Source organism: Taeniopygia guttata, chromosome 6 (assembly GCF_048771995.1).
Source record: "Taeniopygia guttata chromosome 6, bTaeGut7.mat, whole genome shotgun sequence".
Taxonomy (NCBI): Eukaryota; Metazoa; Chordata; class Aves; order Passeriformes; family Estrildidae; genus Taeniopygia; species Taeniopygia guttata.
The window spans coordinates 24,763,281-24,781,728 of NC_133031.1; the positions used below are offsets into that span (position 1 = coordinate 24,763,281).

General features: G+C 45.4%; 1 protein-coding gene across 4 annotated transcripts in view; it reads right to left on the minus strand.

Annotated features, from left to right (window-relative positions):
* The window catches only part of NT5C2 (5'-nucleotidase, cytosolic II), a 59,768-nt gene extending 43,428 nt beyond the window's left edge, over positions 1-16,340 (minus strand). Inside the window, exon 1 of one of the 4 annotated variants that reach the window (XM_002197021.7) lies at positions 16,243-16,340. The gene's annotated coding sequence lies outside the window, so the exon portion shown is untranslated. Of the gene's footprint in view, positions 1-2,254; positions 2,551-9,014; positions 9,273-16,242 lie in introns of those variants that run through there. The other 3 variants (XM_072931218.1, XM_072931214.1, XM_072931216.1) reach the window with 3 other exon arrangements.
* Positions 16,341-18,448: the final 2,108 nt, after the last annotated feature.

The window sequence follows — 18,448 nt, forward strand, 5'->3', positions numbered from 1 at the left end:
GCCCCTGAAGCACCGACCTGCTCCCATTTCACTGGGAAGGGAGGGCACTGCCTGCAGCAAGGCTCCCCAGGGACAGCAAGGGCTGCTCAGGAGAGGAGCAGTGCTCCTGCAAGGGTCATAGGCTCAGCCAAGGCATGCAGCAGAGGGAGTGATCCGGCAACACCCAAGTCTGCCAACTACAGCAGGGGCTTGTGCTCTCTGAGGGTGGAAAAGCAGCTACCCCATGGACATTTCAAGATGGTCCAGATCATCACCACCTTGGTCTATTTTGAAGTCTAGAGCTCCAGATTTGGATCCAAGAGACACACTCATTGAAGGCCTCTAAAAGGCACATTAAAAAGCTCTGAAAAAGCTGTTGCCTGGCTAGCCTTAGAACTGTTAGACAGCTCTGGGGCTAGTCTTCCAAACAAGTCCAAATCCAAGCTTCCTGCTGTTTAGAAGGGGTACACCACTCTGCTTACCCAGCCAGACACTTAGCAGGATTCAAAGATTTACACCCACAGACTATACCAGAGACATCATGTTCTGCCACCCTCTTCCCATTTCTTCTGCTTCCCATCACCCCAACACCACATCAGATGCTGACAAAGGTACTAAGCTAGGACTGCTTCAGAGGCCATCTATGCCAGGCAGCTGACAGTATAGACCGACAGTATCCTACAAAACACCCTAAAATCCAGATGGCAGAAGAATTTTAGCAGGCTACCTTTATAATATCCATTCTAATATAAGGAATCAGCGAAGCAGTTTGAGCTCCCCTGTGATAAACCCCTCCTCTACCAGTACGAGAAACCAGACAGCATCATTTCATGTGTGTTGGGATTAAAAAATCTGAGACTTGAGGAAACTACAAAAATCTGAGTTTCCATAATTAAGCTAAGAAGATCTGAATTATTTTAATAATTCAGAAGTATTTTGCTGTAGATGCAATCAACAGAGTTTGCAAGCAGGACAAGGTTTGTAGACAGAGGCAGTATCTTTTATTAGACCAACTGGCATGGGTGGAAAAAATAGACAGGCTCTTGGGTACACAAACTTGCATGTTTTCAAATTCTAAAGGTTCTTCTAACAAAAAATATTACCTCTACCTTCAGGCTTTGCCTTGATTTATTAAAATATTTCTTCTAATGTTCATACAGCATTAAGTAGCAAAAAATTATGCTGAAGGTTTCTATTACACGTACTCAAAGGCAGGCTTACAGCTTCGCAGGCTCCACTGACACTGTGACAACAGCTTGCTGCCCTGAAACAAAACAGTGACAACTGACAAAATATATTGTGAGGGACCTTCGCCATCTGAAAGTTTTACTCATGCAAAAAGCCTCAGAGACTTCACTGAAATTATTCTGTGCTTCAAAGGCATAAAAACCAGCCTGCTTGTGTGGGTAACAAACCTGGAACCTGCTCCGTGAATTCCCTCTTCCAAATAGACAGAGAAAAATAAGAAGGACAGAATCACTCCATACACTTGTAAGCCACAGGAATAAATATCTAAGAGAGCAGGCAGACAGCCGGGCAGGATTCTCAACTCCAAGCAACTGAAATATGATGCATCTTTCTTTCGTTACAAATCTATTTTTGAAATCAATAATCTGTAAATAGCTTCACATAAAAATAGAAATCTTTTCATAGATAAAGCCTGTCAGAACACATCCCCATAATTTATTGCAAACATGCTCCTTGCTTGTGCTGTCTTAATTAAGCATCTGATAGCATTTATGGTATATGATTCCTTTTGAAAAGGTATTTAAATCTCAGCTGCAAAGCTTTGATACAGAGTTGTTGCCCAGCACATATGCTTTGGTCCAAAAGAACGTGAGATTTTTAGCATATATTTTGAATTAAGTCAATTTGTCAGATTTTAGATTATTTAAAGTATTATCCATAGCATATTTTTTTCAAATACTCATATAAATTAAATAAAATGTTCCGAAGCATTTTCCTTCAAGTTTTACTATTACTTTTTAAATCTTTTTCAGGCAGCAAATAGTTAGAAATTTCTGCACCTGATAATATCTGACATGTTCATGCTAAATGCACTGACTGCCTCTCTTTTTTTCTGAGTTCGTCTTGACACTTTGATGATGCAATGCCAAATCAGAGGCACACACACTAAAATGCAGAGATGAACAAAACTCACAAAACTCTGGTGACAATCCCACAATTTCCAGGATATCCTCCAAGAGCTTACACAGCCGAAAACAAAAGCATCCCTAACTGAGGCCAAGGTTGTAGCGTACTCACATTGACTCACCGTGCACTACAGCTGCCTCTGCTCACGTGCTCTGCCTCAAGAATCATTAATACCTTGGCAGCACAGCCCACACACGTACGTGCACAGTGGAAAGGGAGCAGAGAGAAAATCACCACACGCAAGGTTCTGTGCTCAGGAGCTGTGTCTAGTCGGAGCTGTGGGAGGACAGACGAGTCTTGTGACGCCCTTGCCAAGCCTGGAGCAGCTCCTGGCTCCCCGCTGCAGCGCTGCTCCATCTCTAAGTGCTTTGTGGGGTCTCAGCGAGGGAGGAGCAAACCATCCTAAAATCCTGAGGACTGCAAAAAGCAAAGGGAGCAGGAATAGGGTTGGCTTGTTCATGACTCATGTCGAATTCCTGGTCTGGGTCATGACAAAGCCTCACGAATAGGGCAGGGGAAGGGAAAAGCGACATTTTCTGCAGCTTAGGGGACTGTCCATGTAAGGGTCCAGGAGCATTCCACTCCCTCCACTGAGGGCAGAAGTAGCTTGCACCTTGATCAGGCTAGGCACTTGGGAGAGCAAGCACTGCAGGAGGTGAAATCCACTCAGGTTAGCATCCCACCTCCTGATCCTCTAGGATGGACAGCAAAAAGTGGCCAGGATTGTGTCATCCCCTCAATGGCACCTCCCAGTGCCACTGTGCGAGCAGGGGCTGGGCAGGCTCCTGGCCTCACCAGAAGTGCCATTCTCACATCTGCAATCCCAAAGCACTTCACCAGCTCCCATTCACATAATACATTCAGGGGCAGCCAAAGTGCTGTCCCCATTTTGTCAGCTAGGGATAGCAAGGCACAGAGAAGGCAATAACACAGAGCAAGTGGGAAGCAAATGCAGAAGCACTAATTCCTCAGTCCCTGTGCTAAAAGTCAGCTGAGTTCCTAGAGCTGTCAGCATGAATCACAGATACACTGCATGCTCCTAGCACAAATTCAAATTTCAATACTTAGCATCAACTGGCAGGCACAGAGAGGTCAGCCTGTACTTCTGCATGACAGAAGCCACAGAGCAGCAGGCTTCTGATGGGCTCCAAGACACAGGGAATGCATGGATGCCAAATGATGCTCTGATTTTATTCTAAATTGCAGCCCTACACACTGGCTGTTAGTTCACATAGCTCCTTCCCTCTCCCCCACAGACCTGGGATGACAATTCAAACCATTGTTTTTTACTGCCAACACTTCTGCTTGATGGCCAAAGGCAAACTGTTTCCAAAAGGTGTTTTTAATTAGAGATGCTTTCGGAAAACTGCTCTGTCCATGACTTGAGAGATAAGCAGTGATGGTTGTAAATTATCTAAATCAGAAAACTGACGTTTTTTTCCTCCCTTCCTTGTACCTAAACTTAAATTCTTCAGTTGAAGATCTTCCACAGCAAGGCTTCACGTTCATTATGGCAGGACAGGCAAAACACATCCTTCATATTAGAAAATTAAATTACTTCCAAGAGACACTTCAAAGAGTACTCTCACCTCACAGTAATTGAGGTTGGCTTTAAACAGGATAATTCTGTATACTGATTACAGGGTATTAAAGAGGTAGAGGGCTGCTGTTAAGAACCTGTTAAGGTTAACCACAGACGTGTAGTGAGCTTACAGGTGCCACTTGTGGTATCTGAAGATCCACTGGATTACATTAGATTGATAACACCCTCCTTGCTCCATGGATCATACTAAACCTCCTAGCTCCAAGCAACACTGGCTCTGACTCTTCCTACAGGAAGGGGGTAGCAGTTACTCTTGGACACCACCATAGTGTTTCCATCATGAAGCTGCTTTTTCAAGAGCGTGCTTTCAGTGAAATTGGTAAAGCATTCCCAGTTATATATTCATTTGACTATGGTCTGACTGGTAGACAATGGTAATTCATGGACTATTTCTGAATGGGTAAGATATAAGAAAAGAGAATTCTACTCATCCCATTTATTATGGGAATTGATCTAATTTCAGGCTGAATTTTATCTGTTTTAAAGCCAGATGCTAAAGTAATGTCTGCATGTCAAATACATTGTAAAATATATTTAACAAAACCCTGCTTGTTTTACATGGATTTTTAAATCAGAATTTTTCTACTGACAGCCCACAGAGTGGCTGTGCATTTCCTAGAGCTCCAGGAATACTCCAAGACCCCAGTGCATTAGACACACTAAAACCCAGAAATACATTAATTTGGAATTTCTTCTCATGTCCATCCATTTCTATCCAAGGGATTCCATTCTTTCACGAATTCCAAGCAGCACTAGTTCATTAAAATATTTTAAGTTATTTAATTATCATCAATGTTATGGATGGTTAGAATAAAGTTTGGAAAACTATGAAATCTGCAGTGCAACTCTGAGGAGCAAACCTCAAATCTGACCCTTTCTGAGTACCATGAGACCATCCATTCTCCTCATCTATCTGCAAATTAGTTTAATGCCTTGAAACAGGAACTCCATTCTCCAGCGATCTAATAAGTGTATTTTCTATATTCCATATAGCTCGTGCTTCTCACTATCTCTTCCAGAACTACCATTTTAGTTATTTCCAATTTATTGCTTCTTACACAAAGAGTTTGTTAGGAGTAATGTTATTTCTCCACTTCTCTAACTCCAGTGTGGCTTGTTGTCCCAGCACTAGAAAAAAAAGAAGGATCATACTTTAGGAATGTGAGACTTGATCCAGAAGCACAAGAGCTATGTCACAGAGAAGAATTAGCAAACATGAGCTCTCAAAGAAATGCTGCAGCTGCAGGTCAAATACGATCCTTGGGTGTGCAAGACTACCAAGCAGGACTCCATGACTGTCACTGACACAAACTGCTGGAAACTGTCTTCAGCTGGCTGTCCCCATTCAGAATGACACTGATTATACTGAGAAAGCAATAAAGCTGTGAGAGAGAGTAAGGCTCGAGTGGAAGGCTGCCAGTGTCTAAAGAGTAGCTCTGCAGGTGATTTGAAAATGGGCTAGAAGCATTTGCACACAGGCAAGCAGCCTGAATGTGGAGGTTTCTCAGTCTATAGCAATGACAGAACAAGACCCCAAGACTGGGAGCTAAATAAATCAACCAACAAAAATATTAACAGAGAGGAGAGTTAGCTATGACACAACAAATTTCTGAAATCATCATCAGAGGGCTCCTAATGAAGTGTGTGGGTGTTTTAATCAGCCTTTTTTTTTTTGTCACAGAGTCAAGAATTAATGCAGAAAAGTCAAATGGTCTGAGCTATAGAGCAAGTCAGTCAAACTGAGTATCATGCCTCAGGAGACTCTTCCTCACCTTACACCCCAGTGCCTCAGTGGATATGAGGCTGAGGCACAATCAGTACTCAAAAGAAATCTCCAGAGAGTGGTTTCACCTGGACAGAAGGTGAATGGATAAGCAAAGGCTCTTCTGAGCCAACAGCAATATAAACCATGCACCCTGATGGCCCTGGGAAACTCCTCCTTGGGAAAAGGCCCTCAGCAGCCTGCAACAACCCCTGCCACAGAGGTTCTCAAACTGCTGTCCAACTGAGCACCTGCCAAAGGCAAGTATGGACCTAGCTATGAAGATGTTCTCGCTGCCTTTTGTTTCCAGCTGTTAAATTCCAGCAAGAAACATGTAACATAATTCAAATACTTTACTCACATTGTTTTTCCCGTAAGCAATTGCTCTAGTTGCCCAAAGTCTTGGAAGATTAAAAACGAGAGATTAATTTGATCCCTTTGCTGTAATACAGCTCATCCTACAGAAAGTATTTCTAGCATATTTATTTTAAAATATTTATCAGAGTTCCTATATATTTGATTTAGCTGAAAAAATAGGCAGTAAACTTTGATGCCAATGCCCACCACAACAGTAATTCAATGTTTGAATGATACCTACAAATACTTTATTTGCTACACAGATGAAGCCTGACAGTGTGCCAGCCAAGCTGTAGGTTAACATAAAGATCACAAAAGGCAGAAATGTCAGCATGGAAGTATACACACACTGAGTTCTGCAAATCAGAAAGGGAAGTCATGATAATTTTTTTTTTATTCTAACTCTTTTTTTTTTTTTACATCAGAACAATGTGCTGGCAAGAATAGACAAATGTAATCCCTGGTACTCAGCAGACAGAGCACAGCTCCCCATTCTCAAAGGAAACTGCCAGTTCCTCTTCCCTTGTCACCCCTAAGCAGCACCACTGATGTTCAGCCTGTTCAAGGGTCTATTCCCAACTCAGGACAGCTGAACACCATGTGAGTCACAGTTCCCAAAGGGAAGAACAAGATGAGACGTGCCTTCCCCAGAGACAGAACTGGGAAGCCATCCTGCCACATACCAATTACAAACCTAGGGGCAACTGCCACTCTAACCTGCTATTAAGGATTATACAACAGTACCTCTTTTGGCAGCAGATCAGTGTTTCAAAACAATGATGCTTTTCATTAGATTCCACTGCATTTTGGGAAGCAAACGCAGATGCAACAGGCCTTTCCAGAAGCATGGTAGCAACTGACAAAGTATTTGAGATGCACAACTGGGCTCAGTGGCACAGCCATTCTGAGAGCATGCAACCAGGACAGCTTGGATAATGCAAACAGCCAAAAGATCACTTAGGACATTTTTATTGTCTTTCCTTACTGACTGAGCTTACTGGTAAAAAAAGCCTCGTCTCTGAAGATCACATCCATGCTTCATTAATATTTTAAGGGAAAAGCAAAGATACTGAAATTCATTCTAGCTTTTTTCGAGTTTTGAAAAAGAAGAAGGACTTGAACTCTCTTCCATGCAGGATGGACCCTCTCTACACATTTATGGGCTACACAAACAGATGTGATAACAGAATCAGCATCTGAACCATCTCTGCAGGCTGGAATATGAACTCACATCTCCCTCCAGCCTCGGCAGAAAGGCTTCCCTGCTCAGCCCCGGTGAGCAGAGCCAACTGGCTGCTCAGCCTGAGTCCCAGGGCTCTAGACACAGCACTCGCCAAGGGACATGCTGCTGAGTAAAGAACTGGGGAACACTGGCTCCTCCTTCATTAAAACAAGAGATAGAAAATAAACACTGAGATCAACAGCTGAAAACAATCCAATAATTCTGAGAACTGCTCTGTCAAAACCAGTGAGAACTTTATTTCCCTGCTAGGAATTTTCTTTTCCAGTGCCATTCCCTTCTCCTCCCAGCTTAAGGAAAAAGCTGACCAAATGCTCATATACTAACCTGGTCTCTCTTCTTTTTGAGAACTTACCCAACAGCAAGAGACAGATCTTTGACAAATAAACCCATCTTTCAAAAAACCAGTTGACTATGGAACTATGCCAGACATAGAATAATACCCAGCAAAGCCAGGGACTTCATACACAAAACTCAGCCAATTTTCAACTTGCTATTTGTTCACAAAACCCAAACCAAAATAATTAAGTGCTCAGCTATAAAGGGCTAAAGGGCACTGAGTAAGAAGGATCCTGATTCTCTGCTATCCTAACATAGAGGGCTCCAGGCACATACTAGCCTAATTTACTAGCCCGTAAAACTATGGGCTTCCTTTTTTCATCCATAATTGTGGCTACCCACCTCCCTTCCAAGAAGCCTTCCTTGAGGCTGATCCAGCTTTTCAGATGAGCACAACCTGTGTGCAGGCTCAGCTCATCAAAATCAACCCTGGGCTGGTTCTCATATTCTCCTGAAGTGCTCACAAATGCCAGAAATACAACTTCCTCCTGCTGTGGTCCTCTGAGTTCAGTACCTACAGGTACCCCTGCCCTGCAACCTGCACCACACAAAGTCCTCTTTCTCCCCAAATCAGAGGCTGGCTGGTACCTAGCACTCACCATGGAGATCTCAAAGGCAAGTGCCCAGAACCTCTCCTGCACTCTGCTCTCAGCAGGCAGCAGCTCCCTGCTGATGTGAAACAAGCCACACAGACCTACAGCCGAGCAAGCACAAGGATGGAACATCGGGGAACCTGAACACTGCACAGTGTTTTGAAATGCTCTTACCATGTGAAGTTCCCCCCCATCCCATAAGGAGAACAATTCATTACTTTTCTGACCTGTTTTTTTAATCAGAGGCAAATATAGTAATTATAGTCTGCCTGATTACAAGTGAAATTACAAATCTGTCCTAAGGGCACAATACTGTTCCCATCTAGATGTTATCAGCCCCCAAATCTCATTTAATCTTAACAGATGTGTAGTACCGAGGCACCACTGCAGGAAACTCTACAAGTAAATTAATTTTAAGAATACTTTCTTTGCTGTATACACAAGCTCTTCCAAAAGACTGCTAATTTGTACAGCTTTTTTAGGCATCCTATGTGACTAAATTCATCAGTAAAATAACTGAACATCTATGATGACTTCGAGCTCTTGCTAGGTTTCTGGCTTCTCTTTGATAACCTAACTGACTCAGCTTTATCAAGTGATTCCAAAGACCTACATTAAACCGTTTTCCAACTGAATCAACATCTTTTCTTTGGAAACTTCTTACTATCTGTCCAAGCAAAACACAAACCACTAAGTTAATTTGGGGAAACAGTCAGTTTCCATGGGCCATTCAGTTCCCTAGGTTTTAATATTAAATCAATCCTGCTGACACAGGAGCCTGTTCCCTGGCAGGAGCAGAGGAGGACTCAGAGTGTTGTCTCTGCATTTGTCTCAGCATAAGCAGTTCTCAGAAGAAACACAGTGAAGTGACAGATCTACTACATCAGCTGCAAACTGAAAGAAACCTGCCAGCCTGAAAGGTGAGAGAACATTAACAAACAACTAAGAAGGCATCATCAGCCTTCTTCTAACCCTGTTATACCAAACCTGAGCTGAGAGTTCCCAGCGCTGAACCTTCCCTCTGGCCAGAACTTCTCTCTTCAGGGAATCTCAAGTACCTTGTCGACTTAGACTTGCAGATGCATTCAACGGCGCAGTCTTGTCCTGCTGCAAATGAGCAAACAGCTTGGATCCCCTGGGTTTTGAGATACCTTTAAAAACAACTGTCCCTAGCAGAGCAATATGAAAGCCCTGATTCGCCCAGGACTTCTTTTTCAGCGTGTTACCTGACCTACTGTAGCCACTAAAAAAAAAGAGCTGACCACACGCCCAGCCAGCACAAAACCCCCTGGGCAGCCACAGAAATGCCTCCTCCTAATTGCTTATGAAAAACTCCCAGCCTTGCTTTGAGCGTCACAACATGGGAACACAGTTCTCCACATGTTCTAACCTTTCCAATATTTGTTCCTGACCCCACCAGCACACATTGATTTATGAGGCCTCACAGTGCGTTTTATTACTGTCTTTGTTAATATCTACTCTCTACAAGTCTGTGAAGAAAAATGAGTGGTAGATGAGTGAAACACTGTTAGTTTTTCATCATCTGTTCCCTCCTGATTGCTCAAGTTTAGCAAGCAGAGTATTTTGGCCTTGGCTCATAAAACTGGCAGTGCAATATTGAAAGAGAAGTTAAAACATGTGTAAAACAAGAGGTTAAGAACCTACCTAATCTCTTATCACATGAAAAAGAAAAAAAAGGAAAGGTTAGACTGCAAATGTGTTTTTATCTAACTCTTACAAAGGCTACAGTGTTATTTTGATCAGACATGAAAAAATCCCCAAATTATTGAAGGCTATAGATGGACACTTCATTTTGGATCACAGCAAGTAAAACTGTTTCCAATTTTTTTTTTAACAAAGGTAAGCAATGAGGAAATACAGCATTCCCAAAGACTGAAAGACTCAAGATAGGCTGTCTTGCTGACCTGCCCTTAAACGTCACTGATGCACTGACTGATAATTGCAGCATGAAGCGGAAAATGAAATATGACTCCTGCCTCAGTTTCCAAACAGCAGAACTAACAGATGATTTACCAGTCTGGCTTGCCTCTATGCTAAATTCCTCTTTCCAGCTTCACTCAGCCACTGGCATTCAATGATGAGAAACCTACAGGAACTGAACTGGAAGAGCAGTTTCCAGAGTCAGTCTCAAGTTAACTGATGCTCAGAACACCTGCAATTTATGATCAACTGATCAGTTTTTTTCTTTAGGGAATGAACTCATCCTGACCTAAAAGAACACACTGAGAGTAACTAGGAACTGAACAAGCAATAAAAGAGAAACAATTATGTAGCTACTATGGGCATTTGTTCTTAAAAGCTCTCAGGGAATACTGCATAGGGTGTCAGAAAGGACATGATTTAAGCAGGACATTTGGGACCAAATTTCACAGCCCTTTCCTGTGACTTCAAAGGCCACATACATATTTGCATAGTCTTGAAATGGAATTGCTTTTGAACATCCAAAAAGATCAGAGAGAAACATTTGAAATACCTTTGCCAATATGTTCAGCTATTCCTAGGGGGGGAAAAAAAGGTATCTTGGAGACAGAGAAAGCAAACAAAATCAACATTAAAAGATTATTTATTTTTGATTGCAACTGTTCTATTTACTGACTTCCAAAATTACCTATGCTGCCTGCCCTTTGCAAGCACTTATTCTTAGATGTTGTTATTGGTAATTGCCGTGTTATGATTACAAAGCTCTGGCATAAACCTCAGGACCTCTTTTGGTTTTCTGAGAGCAGAATATTCACATGCTCCTCTCTGACCTCGTGTTCCTATTTATTCACTGTGCATGCCTATATGTAACTCACCACCAACTGAATCAACCCAAACACCAGCAGATTTCAGCTAGTCTAGAGAACTCTGTGTGCTTTATGCTAAACCATTTTCAGTCTTCTGAATTTACCTTCCTTTCCAGGCGACTTTACAAACTGACTACAAAGTTTCTCTTGTTATACATCATGGCCAGACACACTGCATTTGATGCAAATGCCAAGAGGAGTACGGTCCAAGCAGTAAAGTATGAGCTGATTCAGTAAAGTATAAGCTGATTCCCATCCACAGCTAACATTCTCCAAAGGAGGTAAGGAATACTGATTTTAGCAGCAAACACTGCCTGAACAGTGCAGCTAAATGCTTCCTCCTGAGCCCAATGGATGCAGCTGGGATGCAGCTGTTCTACCACAGCAGTGCAGGCAGCAGCTGCTGCCAGGGAAAAGGCAGCAGCTTGCACAAGACGGGGACAACCCACCGAGAAGGTCTCACAATCCATATCTGGCCACCACAACTGCCAAAACTGGACCACCTCAGCTGGAAAATATTTTGGGGAACTGTACCTTCCTGGAAGGTTCAGTGAGAAGTTGCTTCCTGAAAATACAGCAAGAATGTACCTTAAGAGTTTTATCTATTATGTCAATGTTAACAGGGAGAACTACAAGGTCTGGGTCAAAGCCAGCTAATCTAAAGGCCTGCTCTTAAATACACAGTGGAAAACCACTCTACCTCAGAGCCTCCTGCAGAAATATGTACAGGAAATTTCTGTTTTATCCCTTCCTCTGAACCAACTCTGCCAAGCAAGGTTCAATGGTAATCTTGTAGTAAGCACATAAGCAAAATAGCAAGTCTTTGAAAATATCTGAAACATAGCTAGGAGCTGTGAATACTTTATAACTAAATTAAGCTAAGTTTGGACCACATAATGACTTCAAGGAGTTTTTGTTTTGAAATAAATCACTTGTGGTGAAAAGAGCTGGAATGGCAGTTATAGCAACGACCACAACCGCCTTCTTATTTACAGGCTGGGTACAACATGAGCTGCACTAGAGTACATTGTTCCTGCACATCTGTTTCTACTAACTTCACTTTGGATCTACCTTCCACTCTCAGAAGAATCACATCTCCTTGGACCCCCTCTCCTCTTCCATCCACCTACAGGAGCTCTGTCCACACATTTTTCAGTTTCAAAAGAGATGCCAACAGGTTTTAGTCCCAGCGTCATTTCTATAGGTGTCTCATTACTGTGGCTCCTGCTCTCCACAGCTGATGGGCTCACACCTTTGCAGAACTTTAGTCAGTTTGAGTTGGTATGATGCACAGGGTAAGAACCCACTTGTTTTCTTCCTTGGTTGTTAAGAGAAGTTTGTAGTTGATCACAGTGGGGTCTCCAACCTCCCCAGTTTAGTCAGAACGGTGTCTCTAGTGAAACCACCGAAAAAGGCTGACTGTGCTGATAAATCCCACAGCAGGTATTCATGCCCAGAGGATAAGTTAAGATCGCCAGCAAGCCACAAGTTTAAGCTCTACCATGCTGTACCAGACTTGAAAAAGTGACAGGGCTTAAGAGGTCTGGCACACAGCCACTCACTGCTACTATGTCTGGGGACCCACTTGTCCAGGAAATAAGAGCAAATCTGCTTTTGACTTTATAGTACAGTGCACACACTGTTACACATTCAGGTAATAACAGACTGCCGTGGGATTTTTAGGCTGAATTACTCAGGTTCCCTCCTCGATCTCATACTGCCATATAAAAGAATGTATTTCTCCTAATATGGAGATTTGTTTCTCCTAATATCTCATACAGGCAGGTCTCCCCAGCACCTTTTTAGCCCTGCAAACACATGCATGAGACTTAGTAACTACATTTATACAGGCAGGTCTAGATTATCAACTGCTTACAGTGGCTACCTTAAAGAACAATGCAATTTTTTCCAGATGTTGCTTAAAGTCTGTTTACCATACATAAAGTTCTAGTTATTGTATATGCTGGATTTTCTCTGCAGTTGTGTTAAAGAAGCAGACTCGTGTTATACATGTGATCTCTGTGTAGAGTGCACAGTCCCAGGTTTTAGGAACCATTCCAGTTAATAAGTCATAATGATTAAAAAACAAAATACAGCTCATTGCTACAAGCATCATAATCACAACACATACTAATTTCTTTAATAGCACAAAACAGACGTTTTAAAATAGGAAATATTTATATCAATGTGCTCTTCAAAGATACTCATAAAGAATAAGATTCAGCACGGAATAGCCAACTCTTGAAGACTTGGATTGTGGCCATTTCAAATAACAATTGAAATTCTATTTGTGCTGCTGACACTAAATAAATGAAATTTTTAAAGTAGATGCAGTACAGACAGTAAGTGAGGAATTCTCATGCACTGACTTGGAAACATCTCTTCCCAAATATATCCCAAAGAGCCAGGCAAGGCTTCCCCTTCTGGGCACATTCTGTTCTGTTTTCTCTCCTATTATTCTCCCTGCTGAAGAAGCCACAGCTGTTTTCTGTCAGGACACCCAGTGTTTGTGGGCCACCCCCAGGCAGGGACCTGTGCAGAGCAGGCGCTGTGAGCTCATCCCAAGGCACGTCACTCAGGCTGTGCCCTGCTGGGTACAGCACTGTCCTCAGTTTCCCTTGGGAGAGCTGGAGTGCCCTGCTCTCCTCATGGCTTTACACTGGTTGGCATGGAAGTGTTTCTTAACCTGAGGTGATTACTTACGGAGGTGTTCTTTCAAAGCAGTGAAGACAAGGCACAGGCCTGCAGAACAGCGAGCCAGTTCCTATGACAACTTTCCACTGCAGCCTGGCTGGAGACCATTAATCCACTTTCCCCAGGCCAAGCAGCTTCTCCGTGGTAACGCTGCTTTGTGTAGGATTGTCACCAGTGCCCAAGCAATGGCAAATGCCATGGTGCTGAGCCACCCAGACTCCACAGCATTCCCTAATTCAAAATGCCCGCAAAACGATGGGTTTCACTGAGTGCAACTGCATAAACTGCAATTCTGTCTCTTGCTCAAGATTTTCAGGGAAGAGCTGTGGTCAGCCCTTCTTCCTGCACCTCCTCACACATCAGTATCTTCAATTCCTGCAGGATTCAAAGGCTGCAGACCCTCTCAGCTTGTCCTGGAGCACCAGACCTGCTGTGCAGCCAGCCTGCGCCATCTCCAGATAACAGCTCACTGCAATGGCTCACCCACCCACCTATCACTTTTCAACAAGCATTATTTTATTAAGTTGAACTGCAAGAGTTATGATGTGATTAAATAAAGCTATCTGTTTTTTCAATAAGCATAATTTAAACACCATATTCTAAGAGTTTGCTTCCCTTCCAATGCAAAAATAATATACTTGTATATTTTTGAACACTCACTTCAGCGTTTCCCAAAAAGCACAATACCCCAATGTTTTCCAGAAAACACCAGACTAAGCTTTCTGTTTAAAAAAAAAAATCCCCTGAAAGTTAAAAAAAGTCTAGGATAAATATTTCTAGTGATTTTAAGAAGGGTCTATTAGCTTTCTCTTCAAGTTATATTCGGAATCAAACATGACAAGGAGTGACAGTTCTAGGGGATATTATTATCATCATCATTACGATGATTAAAAACTGCCTACAAACTGGAAATTTGCCTGGAAAACTTTCAGCCTGCATCTGATTTTCGCTAGCGTATACCCTAGAATCATCGTATAACATTACTGCTACCAGTGCAAATATACTAACAGGCTGCTAATTTCAAACCTCAGCTGAAAACATCTCTCCCATTCTTACAGCTTTTCTCCCCATTTCTCTCTGCAATTGTACTTAATTCAATGGAGCATTCTGAACGCAGTTCGGTGGTGCATTTGCCATACAATTTGTTTGAATGACACTGTACAGAGTAAAGGTTGTATTGTGCTATATAATGAAACCACGTCTATGCTTGAACAAACCCCAACTGCTGTTAATCAAACCAGCAGGTTCCTGAACGATCTTTTGGACTCTGGACTAATGGCAATAGATTATTTTAAATAGCAGTTCCACTCTAAAATATGTTTAGGTTGACACGGGCTGACAGAGACAGTGACAGACCTCCTGAGCTAAGCTGATTGATTTGCATGTAAAACGCTGGGGTTTTTGCTCAGTGCTAGAACTACAAATTCAGCACTTGAACCAAAGATCAAAATGCAGTTCTGCGTTTTCTTTCTGGTTTTCAGTGACACCACTCAGCACCTGAAAGGACCTAGAAATCTTCATATTTTCAATTCAATCACTAATGACAAATGAATATTTGGATCAATACATTTCAGTTGGTGACAGTGTTACTCTAAACTGACAGAGAGACGTTTCTAAGTGACTACTTAGAGAGCATTTTGCAATCTTTGATGTTCAAACAATAAATCTTACAGAGCTAAACAAAAAAAATATTTCAGAACATGAGTGATTATGGCTTAGGAGGAAATGTTCTCAAGACCACGTCAAAGAGGAGCCTTAGCATCCAGCTTGGCAGCCTTTAGAAACACTAGCAAGGGAATAAACTTCAGTGTTTCGTAATCTCAGTGGTTCCAGGAATTTTCAAAACTGCCTGTGCTACAAGAAGCAGTACTGTGGTATAAAGTAATCTGGTCTATCAGAGAACCAGTGTAGGTTCGTTTCCATCATACATTTTGCAACAGTATTTTTGGCATGCAAGGAGGGATTAAAAAAAAAAAAAATAGAAGAGTAAGCAAAATGCGAGGAAAGCAACCTTGCACTGGTTTGTTTTATTTATTTATTTACTCGGTGCCTCGCTCCTGGCTTTGGGTTATCAGCTCCAGCCCGGCACAGCCGGACTGCCAAGCGCCGCTCGAACGGAACGGAGCGGGAGCGGTGACAGCGAGCCCGCCCCGACCCGAGCCCGCCGGGACCGCGCCGCTCCCTCCGCGCCCAGGGACGCGGCATCGCCGCCGGGCGGCCGCCGCCCCGGGGACCTGCGGGCGGGAAGGCGCCGCCGGGACCCTCCGGTCCACGTGGGGCGGAAGGAAAGCGGAAACCAAAGCACCGGGTGCCGGCCCCGGCCCTGCTCACACACACCGCGCCGGGGGCTCGGGCGGCGGAGCGGGCACGGAATCGGCGCCCTGCCCCGGCCGGCGGCAGCTCGGGGGGCTGAGGCACGGCCGGGGGCTGCCCTGCCCGGGGCGGGACGGGGCGGCGGCGGCCGCCGGGGCGGGACGGGGCGGCGGCGGCCGCCGGGGCAGGGCGGAGCAGCGGCGGGCGCTGCCCCGGGGGTCTCCCCGCGCCGCCCCGGCCCCGGCCGCGGGCTCAGCGCCCCCCTGCCCGGGGCGCGCCCCCGAGTGGGGTGGGGGGGCGCTGCCTCCCCCGCCGCCCGCCTCAGCGGCCCCCGGCGCGCTCCCGCCCCGCGCGCGCGCTCCCGCCCCGCACCCGCCGCGCGCGCCCGCGGCCGCTCTCACCTCGCGCCGCGCTCGGGTGGAACTGCCCCGCACCAACTGCCGCAGCGCCCGCGCCGCCCGCACTGCGCAGGCGCCGCCCGCGCCCCGCCCCGCCCCGCCCCGCCCGCGGCAGGGAGCGCGGGCAGTGCGCGCGCCCCGCGCCGGCCGCACGGCCCAGGGAGCGTCGGCAAAGTGCCGCCCCCGCCCGGGTCAGCGCTCTGAGGGACAGCGGCCTGCTCGGGCTGGAACAGAGACCCACAGGGGTCTCTTCTGTGCGTGTACATGTCTCAAAGGCAGGTGCCCTGAGGATGGTGCCAGGCTCTTTTCAGTGGTGCCCACCGACAGGATGAGGAGCAATGGCCATAAACTAGACCATAGGAAGTTCCAACTCAACATGAGTCAGAATTGTGGAATGGATCAGTTTGGAAGGGACCACAGTGGATTGTCTGGTCCAGCCTCCCACCCAAGCAGAGCTATCCTAGAGGACATGGCAAGGATTGCATCCAGATGGTTCTTGAGGATTCAGTGAGGGAGAATCTCCAGTGAGGGAGACTCCACATCCTCTCTGGGCAGGCTGTACAGTGCGTGTTCCCCCACACTGCACACAGGTTCTTCCTCGTGTTCAGGTGGAACTTCTGTGCATCAGCTTCTGCCCGCTGCCTCTTGTCCCGTTGCCCGATACCACCAAGCAGAGGCTGGATCCATCATCTTGATGCCCTCCCTTCAGATATTTGTACACATTAATGAAGTCCTGTCTCAATTGCCTCTTATGAGGCTGATCAGGCCTCAAGCTTTCCTCATAAGAGGTGCTCCAGACCCATGACCTTCTCTGATGAGGAAAAACTTTATGCTGAGGGTGGCAGAGCATTGAACAGGCTGCCTAGGAGGTTGTGGAGTCTCCATCCCTGAAGACATTCAAAGCCCACCTGGACACATCCCTGTGTCACATGGTCCAGGTGACCTTGCCTTGTCAGGGGAGTTGGACTGGAAGATCTCCAGAGGTCTGTTCCAACCCTAACAATTCTGTGACTCAATGTGGCAATCACAGAACAACCACACAGCCTTTCCTCAGCAGCCTCCTCCAGGCCAGGCATCGCTCCAGACAGAGTCTCTGGGGCTACACACACATACCATGCAGGTGTGCACACACCCAGGCCTGCACCTCTCTGGCCTGCCTGAGCTCCCACAGTTTTGTCAGCCAGCCTCGATGTTGCTGTGCCACTTAATGCTAATTTTCAAAATCTGTTACCAGGCTCCTTTGTATTAGTTTGTCACTGAGTTACAGTACCTTGAGCTAGGAGCTTAAGGACACATAGACTTCGGTATCAAGTAAAACCTAGTCACTGTACTTTGACATCAGCTCCCCATGCTGCACAATGTTCATTTATTTTTAAGCTCCATTTATTTTTATTTTTAATGGCCGAGAGAGCCAGAGCTTTGGTTAAAATGACGTGATAATCATTGATACTTTGGGGAGTGTGTCTGCAGTGCGGGCTGGGACAAGGCTGGGGTCAGTGTGTGTCCCATCTGCTGCCACAAGGGTGGTGAGGAGGTCCCCAAGCAGCTGGGGTGGCAGGGGATGATGGCTGGGGGATTGAGGGACAGTGACCACAGCAACAGGCAGGTGTGTCCCATCCCAGTCTACTGTGAACACAGACTACATCCCTCATACCTCCAGGCATGGCCACTAGGTTGGGCAGGCTGAGGGGATCATTGTGCAGAGGAGAAACTACCTGTGGTGCCCCCCAAGTTGTGCCCACTGGATCAGCACCGCCACAAAAAGTGCAGAGCAATGCAAGCCCCCTGCAGCAAAACAAGCCTTGCTTTTTTTATCTGTTTTTCCTGATCCTGGAGGGCTGGAAAAGGCCTCACATTGGGATGCTGGCTACCTCAGGTTGATCCCTGCCAGAGACAAGGGTGATGGCAGCCATCCATCTACCCCACCTCATCCAGGCCCACCTGCTGTGCCAAGCCACTGGAATACTCATTCTATCTCCTTTCCCACGCCTCAGTAGCAGCCAGAGGCTGGGAATGTCTGCCTCACACTGGCAGCAGATATTCTGTCCCCACTGCCTTGACGCTTCCTTTATCTCCCCAAGGACTCCCTCAGCTTTTCCTATTGCCCTCTACTCTGCCCCTAATAAGGCTCTGCCACCACCCTCTGGCATGGGGACACGCAGCTGGGCAGGGTTTTGCTGACTTGGCCCATTGTAGCTCTCCAGACTCT